This window comes from Anomalospiza imberbis, chromosome 8 (genome assembly GCF_031753505.1).
Source record: "Anomalospiza imberbis isolate Cuckoo-Finch-1a 21T00152 chromosome 8, ASM3175350v1, whole genome shotgun sequence".
In the NCBI taxonomy this organism is placed as follows: Eukaryota; Metazoa; Chordata; class Aves; order Passeriformes; family Viduidae; genus Anomalospiza; species Anomalospiza imberbis.
In genome coordinates this window covers 636,435-657,828 of record NC_089688.1, presented here as the reverse complement: position 1 = coordinate 657,828, position 21,394 = coordinate 636,435, and the positions used below count along the sequence as shown (strand labels likewise).

Below are 21,394 nucleotides of genomic sequence, written 5' to 3'. Positions count from 1 at the left end.
TCTCAAATATTTCCAACACAATGGACAGCTTTTCCAAGGAACCTATTTTCATGATTTCTGCTACAAATAGTTAATAATACATCACTTTTTATTTTTCTTAGTGAAACTCAAGCTTATTTCTACTTACCAGTTAATCATGGACAAAGAAAATAGACTAAATTATATTAAATGATGCCACAGGTTATTTATCCCAGATCTTCTTTGGCACATATCTCTGTCATAACTTTTTGTCCTGTAATTTCAATGTTAAACTCTTTTTACATTGCTGTTTTAACATGACAATGTACAGTTTCAGATTCAAAAATTCTCCTAAGCACCAAGGGAAAAAATATCAGCTTTGCTCTGTGTAAGAATAGATGCTTTAAAATCAAAGAGCATTAGACTAAAGCTGAAACAATTAGTAAATTAAAGTCTGTATTTAAGAGTTAGAAACATGTCTGAAGAAGCTTGTAAGATATTCTTTCAAAATAGCCGTGCTCTAATGTGATGCCATCCCTTCAACAGGGCTCTGCCCCTCCATGTGCCATACATGTCACTGCCACCTCCCAGCACGGGACAGACCGTGAGTGTCCCTCACTGGGGGTGAACACATTCCCAGGGAATGCAGCACTGGGCATGCTGCGGACACAACTGCACGTCACAGCACATTCTGCAACAGCACAGAAACACATCTTACACTGACACTATTGTATCCTTGGTGTTCTTCTCAGCATTAAAAAAATTATATTTTATGTTATTTGGAATCCATTTAGAACTATTCAACATTTCTCAAAAATGTAGGGATTCTGCATAAAGCCCAAGTCATGAATCTGTCCCAGACTCAGGCGTCTTATAAAATAGCTGAGGAAAGTAATTGCTACCTCCATCCATGCATTTCAAATAGAAAAAAAAAGTTGCTGACTCCATATGAAATTCCCTCTTATTCTTACTTTGTTGTAGACAGATCTGAAAGCTTGTCCTTTCTGTCACAGACATCTTTTTGCCATCTTCTTCAATAGTACAGTGTCAACAAATCTCTGTTAGGACGGAAAAAGAGCAAACATGCAGCCTGGACAAAAACCTCAGAAAACTATCTGTAGGCTACAGTTTAAAGGGCAGGAAGAGTAGAAGTATCATTAAAAATCCTCAGCATGGCTGGCTTGCACAGTCCTCGAGAGGAAGAAGGGAACAGTATGAGGAGTATGCCAAGAAGGATTTACCGTGAGGCAGGATGGAAGGGGATGGTGCAGAAGAAATGTAAAGCTTGAAAGAGACAGAGCATTTTTTTATTCAGTGTACAAATTCTCTTCTCAGGTTGTAATTTAACCCAACTTCCACCAGCAATTACTTGTGAAACCTAAGAATCAAGTGTCTTCCGTAGTCCTGGAGTTGCTGCAGGTAAAACATAATCCCCAACACCAGCATCTCAGCATGCAGAAAACACAGGCCTGTAAGGGAGACCCAAAGCTTTGCCCTTGGGCACTGCTGGGACCCCAGGGGTCTGAAAAATTAAGCCCTGATGTAGTGGGTTTTTTTCAGCTTTTTCTTGAAAAAGTTAAAAGAAACCCAAAAAATATTTTAATAAAAATTATTACAGTTACAACATTGAATGCTAAACCAGTAGCAACCGTTAAGAGCAAGGCTGCCTATAATATTTGTGTCTCATGTATCCAGTGTGAGATGGCACATTTATTGAGGGTTGGATACCTCAGTCTCTGTCCCAGGTTCTATCACACACAGCCACCAGCACTGATCTCCTGAGCAACAAAGGGGGCACCTGCCTGCTGCAGAAATAACCTGCTGTGATGGGGCTGAGTGCAGGGATCGGACTGCAAAAGGAGAAGGGCAGAAATCGTTATCCTAATTATAGAAGTTTCTCGCTTCTGAATATTTGGAGAGACAGGAAAGGTACCTGGGAGAGAGAGAAAGAAATCTGCAAGTGAAAAAACCCTAGGTGTTCAACGAACCTTTTCTATGGCTCTCAGTTCTGGTATCAGTCACAAAACAGCTGCCACAGGGGGTTGATTGACCAGTGTTTACTTCAATAGGGTGTTGCTTTAGCTATATTTCACACCAACATCTTTTATGTTCACTTCTGTCAAAATTCCAATAAACTGATATAAAGGATTATCAGTTGTATCTTCATGCTAAGCTTCTGTCCTTTAATTCTTAGAATATTAATTAGCAGCTGCATGCACTGGTAAGACTGAAAACAAGTTTGGAGCTACTACGCAGAAGGAGAAACTGTCTGGAATTACTTGCTTGGGTTTTATAGATCAGCTTTTATTCACTGCAATCAATTGTCCTCTCAATGTGATCCACGTCCACTGTACAGAATGAAGTGTTTTTATTGCAATTCACTGTATTGCTCCAATGTTTGAATTTTATGGGAAGCTCAGCAGGAAGATTTGGAAGAAGAGTATTCTGCAGTCAAAACACATTGCTCTAAATACTAGTGATCCTTTAAACCATACATGACCAATTTTGCAAATCCCTTAATCCCCTCCTCTGTACTAGGTTAGTACATGCTGTCTGACACTGTCCCACTGTTTGCAAAAATGAGTAGGGATGAATGTGAGCACTAACTCTATCCATTACCACTTCTGGGTCAGAAAGATTTATTCACAAACAACATCAGTGAGAAATTCTATTTCTCCACAAATTTGAAATGGAAATAAATCATAAGCTTCAACACAAGGAAGCAGACATAACTCAGACCACTAGCCATGATATGGGAACAACATCTTGGAGTGAGATTACAATCCAAGAAAAATCCATTCTACCTGATTCACAGGAGAATGCTATACAATGCATTTATGCTCTATTTTAAGAGATTTGGATCAAGTAAGTAAGCTTCTGTTCTGTTTTGGTTTTAACTTCACCAAAAATAAAGGCTTTGAAAATCAGACTTTAGAGCATAGTAGGTTTTCAAAACAGATTTTTTTTGGGGGTGGGGGGGCAGATGGGGGGAATCAATAGGTGGTTGTTTGGGTGTTTTTTTTTTTTAAAGAAATAAAATCCTAAATCTAAACCATTCCAAGAAATACTTCTCCAACGGTTGCACCTACATAGATGGACAATAATTTTCTGATGACCATAGACTGGAGGCTACTGAGAAACTGATACTCAGGCCCTTTAAAGAATACAGAAGTACTTGAAACACAAAGAAAAAGAAAGCAGAACTAAATACAACTCTAGTCTTGCAAGTCTAAGAAAAAATCTGAAGTATGGAAAAGTAGCCCTAAGAAAATCAAAAACTGCATTATGAAGATAATGCTGAAAATCAGCTCTGTGGAAAAGGAGAAAAAAAGGAAAGGTATTTTATGGGGAAGGAGTAGTAAAAAGCCATGTGAGAAGGAAGTGTGGCAAACATGCAATAGATCCCCTCGAGGTGTCTGTGACTTGTTTAATGGTGTGCTGCGTGGGCTTCACTCCCTCCCTGATTCCACTTGTTGGACCCGGGTCATTTCATTCCAGGGCTGGTGCAACCCAGCCTCTGCCACTGGCCTTTGGCAGCTCCAGCACTGCTTTTCAGTGGTGAGGGACTTTCTATTCTTATACTCTTGTTCGTGCATTAAATGGATGTTTAAGAAAGCTTTGAGGGTATTTTAGAGTAACAGGTACCGTTAGTTAAGTCTAGTGATTTAATGTCAATTTTATGTTTGCTCTGCTGTCATTTTCCTAAGTTATTCATATTTTTATACTACATGGCCTCTATGTCTGTGACCTCTGGATGCCTCTGGGCCTTGCTACACCAGACTGCAGACAAATATAGCAGAAATTTAGTCTTTGATACACAGATTGTATCAAATCAGATGCTATGAAGTATCACATAAATACCCAACATTCATTGAGTTCTTGTGTCTATAAGAAAAAATGACCACAGAAAAACTCCACAACAAAACACAAAAACCCCTCCAAAAATCCAACACCACCCCAAACCCAAAAATAACTGGAGTTAAAAATAAAAAGTGAAAAATTAAACAGTGGAATAAAACACTTCAAAGAAAATTATTCCACATGTAGGAATAGTTTTGTCAGCTATTTTAAGAATTAAAAAGACACAAGTTTCTCTGCTTACAGACATGAAAAAAATATATTATTTATGTCTCACAGAAAAGGCATTTCTGATCTTATTAGCTATAGAAATATTCTTTTGGAGACCGTAACTTATTTACAAGTACAGCAGAGTGAAAACAGTAAAGATGTATACATGCAAAAAAAAATATTTTTCCAGAACAGGTGGCAGAAAAACCCACTAGAAAACCTTGTATTATCTTCTTGCAGCTAGAAATGTAAGAATTTCTCTGTAGTGCATATACAAGAAAAACTTAGCATAAGGAAATCACAATACAATGATGAGGATGATAAAAAAAAAGGAATGTAAATCTATTAATCTTTCACAAATCAAGCATGGAAAATACATTCTTATTCATTTGCCTCAACTTTAAACCCTGTTAGGATTTTTGACAATGTTCTGACATTGATGTTCAAGAATTGCCAACATCCCAATATCTATTCCAAAGGGCCTGAGGAGTCACCTCAGAAGAATTCCACGCCATTTATGAGAGACTTCATTCACCTGTAGCCAGTTTCACATACTGATCCACCCTGATCAGCCACTGAAGATCACTGGCAAACCCCAAACCCAGCTTGTAAATACTGAGCAATGAGGGCAAAATGAGAACTTCTCACTTCCCTGCAAGTAGGTCAGCCCCAAACAGCAATGAAGGGTCTGTAGATAGAGCTCTCTTGAAACAGCCACTGCCACTCACTTTTGTCATGTAAAATAGCAGCAGCAGGTTTCAAGCCTCTTAAATTATTTCACACTCAGTTGAGAGCCTGGGAATTTTGATAATGCTTTAAAGACCACAAAAGGTTCCTTGTTTCTCTCTTCAGTGCCTCAGTTCTACAGATACAGAGTGGGTTGAGACTATTTAGTCATTTAGCACTATCTTAGGGCTTTAAAGAAAGAAATACTAATTAAAATACAGCTAATAAAGCTATCTCAGGTTTGGCTTTTAAGCAGGTCCACTTCTCGAAGTGTCATAAATCTGGCCTAAAAGCATGTTGGACACACAAACCTTTGACTGCTCAGGTTTTAATCAGAGAATGGACTTCTTATGGAGATACTGCTAAGTGCATCTGACATTTTAATTTCCAATTTTTCCTCCCCTCATTACCTTTAGAGTGGTTTTGTATTTGAAAAGCCCTTGCATAGCTTTGAAGAGTAAGGACAAATCTCCTGTAAAGTTTCAAGACAACTGGTCAAGGGTCCTCAAAATGTTAACTATTTTTTTTTCCACTTTGAAATTTTTAGTCTGTAATGGACTTGTGTATCTTCTTTATTGACTCAGCATTGTGGGGCAAGCAGGAGGAAACTTCGCCATAACAGGTAAATACAGAGGGACCCAAATCAAGCATGTGAACACATTTGCATGACACCCTAATTTCGGCTGATTGCATGCCATGAAAGGCTTCTGCATAGGAACCAATGTGAGAAGGGATTTTTTTTTTCCTCCAGTGTATGTGCCCCTTTTCATGCATACCAGGATAGGCACAAAAGATGGATGGGCTGTGAAAACCTCTACTGTTTATTTTCTTTCCTTGTCCAAAACACCATTAAAAATACAAAGAGTCTTTCCCCTCTTTTTGTATGCATAGTTACAGGACATCAATTTAATAGTCTGTTTGGACACAAAGCTAGGAAATGTTGGAAAAAATAAAGCAGCACAACCATTCTGGACCTCTGCATAATATTCACACAGAGGGGTCAAAATAGTATAGAATAGAATGAAACATCCCATAAAACTCTATAGTTCAATAATAATGTGCCTGGAATTTCTTTCATGGACTAGCACTTACTAAAAGCAAAAGAGAAGCAGAATCTGAATCTGAATGCATGCATACAGAAGAAAACTTTTCCAGTGAAAGGATTTTTTAAATTATATGTATTTTCAACCTGTTTTAATATCTAGACATATGAATTAACAACATTCTTAGTGTGTTTGAATGCACCTTGCTGCTTAGTTAGTGATAGGGAACAGTACAATACTCCTCCTGCCTGCCTACCATAGAAACCAACTTCGTAGGTGCAAATGCTTTTCCAGAAAACCAAATTACTACAGAATGTTGCATTTTGTAAATTATCACATATTATCTATTTTTTCTTATCATTTTTCAAGTTACTAATATTAAATTTTAAAAACAAATTTTGCTTCTTAGCTTATAATAATAATTTATTCTGATGCATTTTCATTTCAACAGAAAGATTTGAAAATGAAATAGAAATTGAGTCTTCCTACTTAAAACATTATCTAGCTAGTCTTAAAAAATTTCCTGCTCTACCTGTGTCTATAAAACCATATAAAAATATATTTCCCCCAGAAGCAGGTAGCTAACAAGTGCAAGAGAAACACACTTTGTTATAAATAATTTTATTTTAAAATGAAAATAGTCTGCTGTTTCCACTTAAAATTTTTATCTTGTAATTTCACTTAATACACCTCCTCATTACACTGTCTTTCACTTCTACTACTGAAGTAATTTCTCCTAGTAATTCTATGACTATAATTATATTTTATCCCAAGATAATGCTAGCATAAGGAATGCAACCTCCTTTAATAACCATTTCCAGTAATTACACTGTATGCTTTAAGAATACTGAAACACACCCTTCATTCTCACTGAAAGGAATGGAACAGACAGCTCATGGAGAAGAGCTGGTTTAAAACATACATAAAAAGCCTGGATAAAACTCCTATTCCAGTGGATGCTGAGTGTACTGGGTAGACAGGTTAAGTGAATAACCCAGGAGCACAGCTCCATGTCAGCCTTGCAGCTCAGTGCCAGCATTCCAACATCCCTGGGGATGTGCTGATTCCCAGAGCACCGGTGCTCCCTATGTCTCAGCCCAGCGGGGGCTCACTAAACCCGGTGACATTCCTATCATTACCTCCTAGGGAGAATACTTGAGGGAGAAAAATATTCACTAAAATACCCCTAAGTAGCTGTTTCTTACTCTTTTTCTAGAAAGAGTAAAAAGGCAGATTTCTGAAGGACTTGGTATTTTACCTAAGAGGTCAATTTTTTAAGTCCCATGTCAAGTATTAAACCCCAAGCACAGAGCACAGGCTTACCAAGCACTCCCACAGAAAGCACAGGTCTTCAAAAATGTAGTAGCTTCTGAACCTTCCACTCAAACAACAAGAATAAAAAGAAGCTACACCATCTGCTCCCATAGCATGCTTTTTCTCTATTAACAGAGTCAACATTAAACCTTTTAGAGGAAATCTGTATTTAGTAGAATTGCCATCACCCCAAATATGTTCCCCATGAAATGTGAACTGTTATGATCATAAATATATCACTCCTACGACTGTAGAAGAATATTTTCACTTAAAGCAACAAAGAGCACTGGAGATCATGCTCTGAATATTCTGTGGTTCCTTTCATTCCTGCAGTAAGAGGAGGGTGGGAGCCCACTGAAAACCTGTATGAGTTGCAGCACAGTGATTTTCTCCACTGCTTCAATTCCTCTGCAAGGCACATACCTGGATGCATGTTAAAATTCTGGAAAATACCGATCGCTTTGGTGAACTGTCAAAATTCAGGAGAAATTCCTGTAAGATGTAGGATGTACAAAGAATCTCTGTTCTTTTAATTCTTAACTGATACAAGCATCAGTCAGTTTATAGGGTTGTGGCCTTTTACCTGCCCCAAACCACAGGTCTATTAATGTATTATTGTTCATTAAAGGTACAGAGGTGTTAAATGGAAGGAAAAACACCTTTGGACCATATGAAAATGAATACAGGTAGTCAGAAGTCGGGAAGAGCTGGTATCTGCCTTCTGGATGCTGTCTGATTTGGTTACTGAATAGAGCACAGGAGGTGGCTTTTTAGTAGCATCTCCCCTCTCAGGGTAGCACTAACCAGTCTCTTTCTTAGGGGTCAATAAGGAAATTAAAAGTCTCTAGTCATGCCTACAGACTTTCTCTGAGGTAGTTTTTTCTCAGTCCTCTGCTGCTTTTTGTCTGGCAGCTCTCCTAAAGCTTCCCATATTTCTCTGTGAAGGCAAGCCCTCAGAACTGCGTCCCCTCCTGCTGCCAGTCCCCAAGAACACTTAGGTTTGGCTCCTCTGGTAGGTGCTCTCCTTTTCAGGCAGCTCTTCCTGCAGCATCCTGCCTGTTCTGGGAGAATATCCCATCTCTGCCTCTTCCCATCAACATGGACCTTAGCTACACAGCTCAGAATCACAGAATAGCCTGGGTTAGAAGAAATCATGACAAATCATCTGGCAAAGGGCAGCCTAGATGAGCTTATCTAGCACCCAGACAGCCTCGCTGTCTTCAGTCCATCAGTCAGCACATGCAAGACTGGTCCTACATGGATGCATCATTCATGTGTTTAAGGTTAAACTCCACACAAGCTGTCTCTGCCCAATACTGAAGGCTCCTGTCCCCATAATACTCCTTAATGTCCTTTAGAACTACCGAGTCTGTTCCGATTCATTCAGCATTTTTAAAGGTTTTTAGTCAATGAACATGTTCCCTGAACATTTCACTAGGCCACAAATCAAGCTCCTTTGCTGCCTGATGACAGCTTCTACTTCTGTTTCCACTAAATTCCTTTGGTACAGCACTTTGACTTTACTTCAGGCCCACACTCCCTGTTTCTCATCAGTTTCTGGATCAGGACACCTCCAGATCACTGCCCCACCACCACTGCTCCTTACACCTCATATTTCTTCTCTTCCCTGATACAGCTGCTGTTCCAGTCTTCTCACTAGCAGCAGTTCTCTATCTTGGGGTTTTACATTCACTCACCTCTTGTTCAGCTCCTCATATAGGAGACTCATAAAGCATCTTCTCTGACCTTCTCAGCAGCTCACTGGATGTTTTTTAAATCCTCCAGACTCCTGGTTTGTGTGTGTGGGGTGAGAAGTTCTGGAATGATGGTATCCCAGACTGTGCATGTCCTTCCCTCATCCCTTTCTCCTCTTTGACATCTTTTTTTACTTTGTAGCAAGAACTGAGTGCTCCAGTATGCACTATGTTTCCACTTCTGAACATTGGGTAAGATCATTTACTCTTGAATGCAATGGGAATTGCTTGGGGGATGTCTGAGTGTCACAGTGAGACACACATGGGTTGACTGTCTGCCTACAAGTGAAGGTGAAAAGGCCTCACCAATAAGAGAAAGTTTATCTTTTTGGCAGAATGGCTAAAGACTTACAGTTGTGACATCCCACTCCATCGCTGGTAGTCTTCCATCTCTGCAGGCTCTTAATAAATCATAAATTAATAATCAGGCTTCTTCAATTGCCCTTTCTGGAGCTGCAGTTTTATTAGGATGAAAACAGATTCTCTTATTCTGGGTCCCTGAGAACTCACATTCTTTACTATTATTCTTCAACCTGGCCTTGAAATATTTAGGCAGCCTTTTTGCAGATGATTACTCCATCTTTGAAACTCTTTTGTTATATACATGACTTGATGCAAATGATGGCATTTCTCTCTAGATACTGAGATTTCTGGGACAATGGGCACGTACTAATTCACAGACATGAACTCACTGCAAATCATACGGTTTTTTTACCAGTTAAGAAAACAGCCTTATGTATTTGCAATATGTTCAGTTTCTAAACTATGATGTGTATACTCGCAAAGATAAAATTATTTAATTATTAGGTTATCAAGCTGACTCTCATGTAGGAAAATCTTTGCCTACTCTTCAATGCTAAATAAAAGGAATACATACTTTGTTGAATACATACAGAATTTTGTTTTGGCTTAAATCTTGAAATGACTATGCAGTGAATGTATAATCCTTCTGTAATATGTGAAAGCTACGTGAAATAAATGACAATAAATTACTGAAGTTCTTTAATTTGATACCTTGTCATATCATGGCTGCAAAACCCATTTTAAGAAGCTGCTGATTACACTCAGAAACATTACCTCCTGCACATCAGGAAACATTACTTATGTCCCACTGACATCTTCCCACGCCAATCTGCTAATTATAAGAAAACCAGCAAAAGCGAAGTATTTCTCTACTATCTGCAAAAATCCCCCATTGTAATTGACATGAGAACAAGATGTGAAAGGCATCTGACAACCTTTAATACACCTCCCAGGCCACTGATAGGCTTTCACACTAATAACCACTTAAACACTTGGAAACTGCTTCTGAAGACTCCCACCACTTTTCATCAATCAGGCACCACTACGCAGTGATCACTGTAGCCCTATGTAGCTAATTATCTCCTATTTGCATCTAAGACTAAACTTTTAAAAACACAATTTATTAGATGGATTATATAACAGATAGTGACCTTATTAATCCTGCCCAAATGAACATTTGTCCCCATTAATTCTACCACAGGAAACAAATAAGAGAGCAAAGCCCAAGACTTTTCCAAGCAGACAGAAACGCTCATTAACTCTCATCTGTTACTGTGACTGCAGCAGTTTCCTGCAGTGGTGAGCAGTACAGCCAGCCCCAGCTTGTTACTGGTGAGGCAGGCAGCAGGTCCTGCCTTGACACTGTCAGCCAAATGCAGCAGTTACCACAAGGAATGTAAATGAGCAAAAAATGCTACTAATGGCAGGAATGAGCCATCACAGCTTTTCCTTCTGGATGAAAGGCAGATTCTCCTGACTTTGCTCAAAATGAAAAATAAAGATGGATCCCCAAAGCACAAAAGATTAATGACACAGTTATTTAAGGGGAAAAATAATCTATTGCCCAGAGAACAGATCCAGAACAGCTTTATAAACACCAAGTCAAAAAACTTTTCTATCTAAGGACATACTAGAAATATATTTGCACATAAGGTTCTGAGAAAATAAAGACCTGAATCAAAGAAACCTAGGTTTCAGGTATTGGGAAGAGGAAACGTAAGACCATGCTACCTGTGAGAGGATCCTTTCAAGGATTTGAAAGGATCATCTAGTAATCATCATATAATCATCTAGTGCTATGGTTGGTTATGACAGCAATGGTTCTACACAAATGCTGAAATCCATCAACTGCAAAAAAACATACAAACTGTGACTGGCAGAACTATAATGCAGGATGAAGTCTGCAAAACATGAAGAAGAGATTTCTAACAGCAATTTTCTGGGCTTTTTTTCCAACAGTAAAAGTAAGCCCTGAGTTCCAGTTTGTTTTTCATTTACTTTAGTAAAAAAAGGTTTCTAAGATGTTACCAGGGGTATGGGGAGTTAGAGAAAAAGCATCCCCCAAACATAACATGGAATGATTAATTTAAAATGCCTGTAGGAAAATTAGGTACTTGTAACAGACTTCAGTTCTCAGGTCATTGACATTGACAGGCTACCCCTGATGAACAACAGGTCATGAAGATCACATTGATTTCTGCTAGGCGTGCTTACAGCAACAACAACTGCTGTGGCACCTGTGGAACCTGGAGAGCAGAGCACATGCTGATTGAAAGAAAGGCTGGCTTTACATGTAGGAACACATAGTTCTCATTATTTCTCATCTACCACTTGTATTAAAACGTGATTGAAATACAAAAGAACAGTGATTCTTGGTCCATAATAGTTGTAAGAAAACAAAAATGCCATATAATCTTGAGATATTTTATGCAGACCTCAAAGTGACAAAGTTGGTATTTATGAAATCTGTGGTTGAAGGAATTAGATTTTCAACAGCACATACAGTTAGATAATGGTAAAGAAGAAAGCAATAGGATTTTCAAAAGATGCCTGAGCTTGTGAACATGGCCCATGTTTCCAAACAGTAACTTCCTTCAGATCTCCCCTAGATATGGGGACTCTCCTCCACAAGGGAGGACATTTATGAACACTTAAACCACATTTCTTCTGCTTCCAGAGGGAGGGAGATTTTGCCTGAAATGGAAATAGACTGAGCAAGTAGACTTTTACTATACAACTGCAGTTTACAAGATAGATTTAAAAGTCAGGATGTCTTTACAAGACACTCAAAAGCAGCTGAGTATTGCTGGAAAGTTACTCAGTAGATCAACTACATGTATTTGGAATGGTGTTATAACAATTTGTGAAAAAAATATCGTTAAGAATTGATTGGAATAGACCAGTGATAAGTGCATTACATTTCTGGTTTTACCATGCATTACAACTTAACAGCGTATAAGTTTGTGCTGCTAACAGGTGCCACTTTGACATCATCCTTACTACAAACAAATTCTGTTTTAAAGAGCAGACATTTACTGTGTTGTCTTCACAGGCTACTATGAAAATCCACAAACACCCTCCCTGTGCCAGAGCCACAGCCTTACCTCGGAACCCTGATTCAGAACAACCACAGCTTTGTAAGGCAACACTGAAGAACAGCAAAGTAACTGCTCCAAGTGAAGTATGTGCCATGTACTGATGTAAGAACTGCATCAATTCAGCCCAGTCAAAACCACCAAATATTTAAGGATCCTCATATTAAACTTATTTCATCTAACTTCTCTTATGTATTATTGCTGGTTTCCAAGGCAAGTGTGGCATTACTGTTCCATCACTTAGACCTAGGTCCAAGGAAAAATCCTTGTGACCTTTATAATTTGGTACTAGTACCACAGCAGTTTTATTTCCAGCAGAAATTCTAGACTGAGATTGTCCTTCTTTTCATGATGAATCTTCTCATTTTTTAAATTTTCTTTTTCTTTTCTAGAATATTTAAGGATATGCTGACAGTGACTATACATTTCCCTAAAGGTTTGGCTTGAAACATTTTGCATTCCATCTCTATTGAAATGATTTACTGTCAAAATCAAAACAACCACAGCCCCAATGCGGTGCTGCAGCCTAATAATTCTTTCACAAAGAAAATGTAATGTCTCTCTGCTTATATCCAATGTGACACTCAAACTACTTTCAAGATGATTTATGTATGTAATATACATCAATATGTGGAATGTCTGTTTAAATTAATTTCTTGTGACTCAATATTCTGTTCTAAGTATTTTAATTTGGGGAACATTTTAGTTGGTTCAGTAGAAGTCAAGACATGATTTAACACTGGTCTGCATGTTTATCATGCAAACATTACTGCACTGATACATCCTGAAACTCTGAATGCCTGTTGTAACTTGGGTAATTGCAATGCCTTTTCTAGGGCACTTGATATCCAGCAGTTGTTGATGGACTACATCTGGACAGCTCTCACTGTATTATTTTAAGATGATTCAACTGTCAATTTTTAGACTGTCACGGAGTTAAGCTTTATTGCAAATTGTTAAACGGAGTCTCCTCTAGCAGAGCATTTGGGGTTTTTTAACTGTCTTGCTATTTTACACAGTTTTACATTTATTTCCCAGTGAAATAAAAATCCATGCTATTTTTCATGTTGTTGTAATTAAATGTACTTTAAAGTAATGTTGACTTAAAGCGCTGTCATATTACTAAGCCCATAGCCAGTCAGAATATAGATTGGCTTTTCTAATGTGCTGTAGCTGGTACTCCATTACTTGATGAAGTGCAAATAGAACCAAGAAAAGAAGCAGCCAAGGCTTATTATTTCATGCTGAAATTTTTCTCAGCTCTGCAAAAATCAACAGAGATGCTGATATTGATACTGATTTCACTGGGACCAATATTTTTCTCCTAGGAAGCAACTGTGATGACTACTTGGGTATCTCGGAATCATATTTTTCTCACTTTGTATTTCACACTCCATAAAACCTCATTTAAGAACTCTCCATCCTTGCAGCAGTAAGGAACTAGAAAAGGATGCTGGCTGGAGTCCATTCCTCCTGTCGGAGCCTCTGTGACCATGGTGGAGGCTAGGGCTGGCCGGCCAAGGCAGGAGGTGCCCCAGAGCCCCACCATAAGCACACCTACACTTGGAGCACAGCAAGGGCACAGATAGGGTGTGCAGCAGCACCAGGATAAAGCCACTGCTCTTTGCCTTCTGAGGGGCAATAACAGAACTAAGCAGAGGCAAGATGCTGCCATGGGTAACACAAGGAAAAAGCAAAGTTGTTTGGCATAAAGGAACCATGGCAGAAGGAATTTTGCATAAACAGGACGTACAGTAAGGAAGAAGCTTTTCCAACATATTCCTAAAATTGCAAGTTTCTGGGAAGGAAAACTCAGTAGCAGTGCCATAGGTTTAGAACAGAGAACAGGAAGAAGTCTGCAGGTTTCTGTGGCTTTGCACTCTGTTCTGAGAGTCCCCTTGCTGGCCGAAGTTTGCACAAGCACACAAGGCATACCTTCTTCAGAATTTAGAATGCTGTACTGGATTAAGGACATGATACATCTTGTCAAATCTTTTGGAATGCTGGCAAGGTCAGGGCAAGTAATGACTTTTAATACATATCTCCAAATATAAGGACAATTACAGTGCATGGAAATATAAGTCATTGTTAGAAGTCAGGTCTAAGTACATCATGAAACGGTATTATTTTAAAATAAGAAATTATATTTGAGATCGGCCTCAGAGTCTGTCAGAACAGAGTCATCAGAACATGATGCTGGCCAAAACACTACAATGCAGACCTCTAAAGACAGAAATAATTTTGTTTTCTTTTTCTCTCGTGTCATTTTTCTGTACTCTGGAAATCTCTCTCTCTAATTGGAGCATTTGTAACTAATATATGATTCTCTAGGTCAAATATTTTCAAAATTAATGCATTACATGCTTAAATCTATATTACTAAATCAATACAAAAATGCCTTGACTTCAAAAGGGGCTGAAAATGCAAACTTGCAGTTGCCTTTATTTCCAGAAATGGGTTGCTTTTCTGTCTTACTTGGTAATTAGAATCTCAGATTCAGGTACTTACAAGGCATAATTTGACACACCAGAGATTTCTTCAGTGAATATGAGGCCTGAAGTCCCAAACAAAACTGCTGCCTTGATTCACAATAAAATAGGCTAATTTGCCAAGAAATACACTACAGCTATTCCATTCTGATAAAATCAGAAGTATGTAACTTTTAGCAAAGTTGGAAAATACACTGTCACGAAAACAGTTCTTGCTACAGGCAAAAATAATTTTACTTTTGGCAGGTTTACAGCAAAGCAAGTCAGTTACATTTTCACCTCAGGTGGTTTGTGGTATCAAAAAGGCAGTTCTTGCAGATGGAAAACTGTCATTACATGAGGACAAGCTGTTTGCTGGGGGAAATGGAAATATTTTGCTCTCTGTCAAACCTGTGAATATTGGAGAGAAAATCTGTTTTCATGTAGGAATAGTCAAACCAGAAGCTGATACTTTAATGGAGTTCTACTTGACTGACAGAGTGGCTCACCAGACTGGAAACTGGCCAACTTGTGCTTCAGTTACAACACCAAGTTACCCTAAAATTTCAGCAAGGAGTTGCATATGCATGAAAACTGTCATGTGGGCTGAGAGATTATTCCAGACCGCCTCAAAGAGATCTAGTGAGCCCAGCACGGGCAGGTGCCTCTGAAAATGATGAGCCACCCAGCTAAGGACCTCACAGCATATCTCCTGCAGGAAATGCACCCAGTTGTCCAGGATGCTTGGAGGGACTTTGCTCCTGCTGCAAACTGTCCATTATTAATGCTCACTGATGCTGAAAGAACTCTAAAGAGGGCACATGAACAGGTGGAGAGCTGCTAGAGAAGGTGGTGCAGCTCCTGAGCTTTCCACAGGCTTTCCATATGGCTGCAAAGCCAAGGTGTGGAAGCACTGCCGCTGCCACTGCACAATAGCTATGTGTTCATTCAGTTGGAATTCAGCTGTGGGTGGAAAGCACCAGAAGCAGAAAGTCTTCAGAGGTGGATCTGGGAGCATCTTTGAAAGGACTCATTAATACTACCTGTAATAGGGCAGAGTCATCCGACCCAAGATTTACACAGATAAAGGTTGCAAAGACCAGAGCTTTAGCACTGTTATATAAATCAGACAATTTGTTCATAGGGAATTGATCCAACAAGGAAATCTTTATCTTCTTCGCAGAAATTCAGACTCGAAGCTAAACAAAATGCAAGATATACAGCCTGGGATACAGTGAGTAAAAGGGACAGATTTACATTTGGTTGATTCAATATTTATGATGTTTTCAAAACTCGGGTGTGTTTTAGCACGGTGTCCCCGGCTGGGTAATAATTAGCATTGACTCCATGATTCCAGAAGGCTGATCAATCACTTTATTGTGCTATACTTATTAAGAAACCCATCACCCTTGCAGAAGTCCGATACAGTTTTACCTAAATGGTCCTTGAATACAAACATTATCACCATTGGCCAATTAAAAAATCACCATTTGGTAAACAAATCTCCATAACACATTCCACATGTTCCCAACAACAGGTGCAGCAAGTGAAGATAAGAATTGGTTCTTATTCTTTTCTCTGATCTTCTCACAGCCTTCCCCAGGACAATGCCCGAGAAAGTTGTGCCTGTTGCTCTCTGTGGCCAGAGAGCTGTTGCCACATGGGTGTGCCTGCCCTATTACTTAATTCAATCTTACTCTTTGCTGCCAGACTCTGGTCTTATTATCCACACTCCCCACAGTTCCTTGTGTGACAAAACTCACAGGGCAGTGAGTTTATGTAGGGGTGGTAAGAATGCCACCCTAGTGATGCCTACCTCTGTGCCTGCCATGCTGAACAACTCCCCAGCACTATCCAAATAAATCCTACATTTCTCTATGTCCACACACATCCTCCTGCACCAGCAAGTGAAACATGTTGACAAATCTATCAGACCATATCTGCTGATGCACAGCAGCATACTCATGATTGTACATGATGGACAAGAGCATCAAAAAGCAAATTAAATTGACCTTCCCACAAGGCACTAATGCACAGGCCCACAGGATCTCACAGGAAGCCCAAACAAGACCACTGTAGTCCCACCTCTGCTGTCTGGAGCAAGGTCAGCAGCACTGTGGCCTCTCACAGGCTACCTGGCTATTCCAGCAGAGATTTCTCAATCTCCAAGAGTGTTCCTTCAGGCACTCACTGCACACAGAAATGTGTTTCCACAATGCCCTGCTCACCAGGTAGGTATAGTACCCTTTGGGGGAGAGCTGGGTTAAGCAGTCTGGCATCCATCACAGTTTCTTCATCTGCCTCTGCCTAGGATGGGAAGAGGCAAGTACAGAAAGGAAAGAGTTGCTTCTGATAAGGTCTCTCCAAGAAACACTCCCCATGGGAAACAAGATGAAATTCCAGCCTTCTGGTCAGGTTTTGGTCATCCTTGCTGCAAAGGAAGTGTGTATGAAAGCACATGTGTGCCAGTCAGAGCACTGCACGGCAAAGGCAGAGGCGCCTCCGCTCCTGTCAGCCTCCCACAGCCGCTCACAGCCAACGAAGGGCGTCCATCTCAAAGAACAAGCAGCCAGCAGCCAGCCCACAGCTCTCAGTCACCCACTGCCTGCCCAGCACACACCTGTAGCAGGTGCACAAACCTCACAGCACACACTGCCCAGAAAGCTGACCCTTTATTTCCACCTTTCAGCATCAGAGAAATACTCAAAGCATAAGAAAAATCACAAAGATGATGAATTGGAAGGTCTAGCCCTTATTGATAAGTACCAAGTTATTTCACAGAAAGAAATTTGATTACAGAAACTTGATTTCAGTTTGATAATTAAGGAGACAAGGTAATGCAAATTAAAAAAGACTGAATGGATTGTGATGGTTAAGAGAGCTTAGAATTTAAAATCAAATACACAGTGAATGAAGAATATAAACCCCACATAAACCCACAGGCCTCAATCAGAATACTTTCACTTTGGTTTATTTTACTCACAAGCCATGCCAGATGGGGTGATTGATCATGACACTGGGATGGCAACACTAGTTGCCAGCAAAGACTGCTTAACAAACACCCAGTTTTTAAGGGAGCTCTGACAAGACGACAGCCTCAATTAGGTCTCAAGGACCATGCAGGAGATGAGTGAGAATCACACAATAAAGAGCACGCACAGCACTGTGAGCACTCTAAACGCCAAGGGACCTACAGACCAGCCTGGCAGTGGAAGGCAAAGCCTGTCACTTATAAAGAAACACCTAAGGAATTAGTGTACATTCCTCTTATTTCCTGAAAAAGGGACAGAGCTGGCTCAAATAAGCAAGCAGTCAATAAGCACCGCTCCTGCGTTTACCTCTCTTCTGTATGCCAAGGAATCTCTTATAACTTAGAAAGTTTGGCAGCACATTAATTTCCGGCCCTTATGAGACTCAAAAGTGTTTTTTCATCACAATTAAAATTCATTTGTACAATCCCTTCCCCAAGTATTCTTCTCTCTCCAGAAAGGTCAATTCCCATCACACCTAACTCATTGGTTTCTATCTGAAGGTACAGACTTGTAAAGCTTCAGAGGAGCTGGACTCCAGGGTGGAATTTTGCTTTCGGTTCCATCTCTCACACCTGAGTATCTAAGGAATGAAGTCCATGCCCAATGTTTTATAGTTTAACAGATTCCACTGTAGTGACTGCTTTCCTTCAAATCTCAAAAGGTCTTTTTACTCATATTTTTAAATGTTATGAACTATAAACTCATCTTATTCTAAATTTTCTTTGATAGCTAATGCTGTAGTACATTTTTAAGACAAGTTTCCCACCACAACAAATTTTATTTAACCTATGTCTTCATAAAAGACATCTTCCTCTTCTTAATTGCTCTACTGTGATTTTCATTCTGTTATGGAGGATTCCCAGTAGACTTTCAGAGGCACTCTACATGATCTGCTGGCAGTGCTCTAATGCCCTTTATCACAGAAACACAGTAGTTTTTATCATCTTTTTTGGCAATTTATGAAATTCTACAAGACTACTGTGTGACAGTTTAAAATACTGTTCTACAAGATTAATCTACAAAAGTGTGAAAAGTACAGTATGTGCTTGGAAAAGGTCACAGAGACGCGTTCCATAAGAAGGAATCAATATGATCACAAACAGATTCTGAAGTCATATTACCATTTTAATTGGCTGGCACAGCCTTTTCACAAGTCCACCTCAGTGGTAACATTAATTCCAAGTGTGACACTACAAGGCTTTGCTAACACAAAGAGGAAAATAATTATTATGCACTGACTGGCTACCTTTTGCTACTACCCAAGTGTATCCAAATTATTACATTAAATATCTACCCTTATTTTTCACTCAAGAGATTAATCTCTCCCTTGGAGTGATTTTGACTGTTCTTCAGAATATGATATTAAAAAAATTAAACTCAAGCACTCCAAGCTGGAGTTAAGAAAAATTTTTAAAAATTCAATGGAAAAAACCCAACCAAGCAACCTTCTAAGCCACATTACTCAGCAGTATTAGGAGTGGCTAAAGGCAATGACCTGCTCCGCCAGGGAAAGAAGAGCTGCCAGGCAGCTGCTGTCCTGTCCTGGTGGCCTCCAGAGGCTGCTCAGGGTGGAGGATTAGGAAGGCTGCTTGACCCCACTCTTCTTTCTTGAAAAAGCCAGCCACATCCCTTCTACTCTGGCTCCTACTCACAATTAATTTTTTTTCAACTCCTTATTACAGTCTTTTCCCCAGACTCTTGTCTGCAATTATCTTTTTGCTTTCTTCTCTAAGCCTTTACACATTACTGACCAAGTGAAAGCTGCCTCTCACTCTCCTGCTCAATGCGTGTGCCCCCACTAAACACCACTGGCCCCAGTTCTGTCCTTCCTCCTTGGTTACCAAATCCCAAGCTCCTCACACACACAAAAAGCTCCACTTCCTTGTCTGCCACTCCTGTATCCTCAGCTCAAAGTATATGTAAATGTATACCATGCACTCTTTGTCTGTACCTTAATTTGAAATAATAATCTGCATATTCTTGGGGAACAGGGGGTATGGGATTTGCTTCTACAAAGAAAAGGTTCAGTGATATTTAGTGATTATATTAAAAATATTTTTAAGCCCATGTACAGTTTCTTAATGTTAACTGACACTATGAACATAAACACAAACAGATTAAAGGTAGGATTTGGATAATATTTTCTGTCTGGAGGCTCTGTGCTGGAGACAGCCAAGTATAAATAGGAGAAGGAACTGTGATACATTAAAATTCATTTTAGAAATGAATCTGATGATCTGTAGCTGACATTTGAGATAGCAAAGAAGCTTCATACAGGAGAAATCTTTCAAAGAATAACTCCAGCATGTGAAAAAAAATGTCAGCATGTTCTATGAACAACCAGGAATAAGGAAACAAAGGCCACGTCTTAACCCAGGGACGCCGAGTGACTTTCATCCCTGATGAGACGTTTGGACATTATGAACACAGCTTCAGGTTCTTCTGTAGCAAGGTACCTCTGACACATGCAAATGCAGTTCGGTCAATTAGCAAAGGAGCCTTGCTACTTAGTGATAACTCAAAAAATATTTAGAAGAGAAGCTTACTTATCCAAGAGAAACTTATTTTTTTCCCCCATTAAGACATTTCAATGCATGTTTTACTTCAAGGATTTTAATAACCTTTCTAGGAGGAATCTGGGCCCACCCAAGGCTCCATGCTAATCTGCTGTGACCAGCTGGGATTTGTTTTGGTGTAGGCAGATAAACAAATAAAGGACTGACTGGTGGTACTTGGGAATTGCACTGTGTTTTCCCTGTTTGGCAGAGAAGGGCTGCCAAATCAGAAAACTTATCTGTTTTGCAAACAAGGCTAAGCACGGGCACAATCAGGACATTTTAGGAACCAAAAAAGATCAGGTATTTCTGTAGTCAAGCTGAACATAATGTAGACAGCTGTACCTCCTCTTCCCAAGACACTGAACTCCATACGTCAAGGCAGGAACCCAGGAGAACAGGAGTCAAATTAGTTCCATGTATACAATTTTTCATGGTTAACCTAGTTTTGATTTGGGTTGTTTCTGGGAATAATCTCATTAATGTGACTGGTGTTCCACCAATGGTCTGAAGTGGTGAAAGATTTTTTTGTTTAACCATTACTCTCTTATTTGAAATAAAACTCAATCAAGCAGATACACTGATTCATGAATTTGACATTTTTAATATAGACTAGACAAAATTAATTTAACTTTACCAATGCTTATTTTTATTTGAAAGGACAAATTCTAAAAACTGGATTTTAAAGGCTAAACAAAAATTTTCTTAGTGAATTAGTCACCAGAGATGGTTACCTAGCTCAGAGCATGTAGAAAAATACTGACATTGGCAGAAAAGCTAACCAGCTAATTAAAATTTACAGGGTGTTCAGAAAACCTCTCAAATGCTGCATGCATGGCTGAACATACCTAATATATCAAGAACTAAAAAAAAAGATAGCCAAAAGAAAGGGAAAATAATAGGAAAAAAATAAAACTGTATTTCTCAATCTTAAATTCTTCATGCCAGCCACCCTTCCTTGGTTGGTTTTGGTTGGTTAGTTGGATTTTTTTAAAATATTGCAATATTCTTAAACTACCAAATAAAATTCTGGAGTTTAAGGCTGACAGAGATAAAAATATCAGCACCAATATTACAT

The 21,394-nt window shown here is 39.3% G+C and overlaps 2 long non-coding RNA genes across 3 annotated transcripts in view; both read right to left on the bottom strand.

Moving 5' to 3' along the window:
* Positions 1 to 21,394, bottom strand: part of LOC137477705 (uncharacterized) — a 499,166-nt gene that overhangs the window by 229,937 nt on the left and 247,835 nt on the right. The window lies entirely within an intron of this gene.
* The window catches only part of LOC137477698 (uncharacterized), a 72,109-nt gene that overhangs the window by 32,646 nt on the left and 18,069 nt on the right, over positions 1 to 21,394 (bottom strand). For both annotated transcript variants that reach the window (XR_011001143.1, XR_011001144.1), the window contains exon 3: positions 930 to 1,016. This is a non-coding gene — a long non-coding RNA (uncharacterized lncRNA). The remainder of the gene's footprint in view (positions 1 to 929; positions 1,017 to 21,394) is intronic.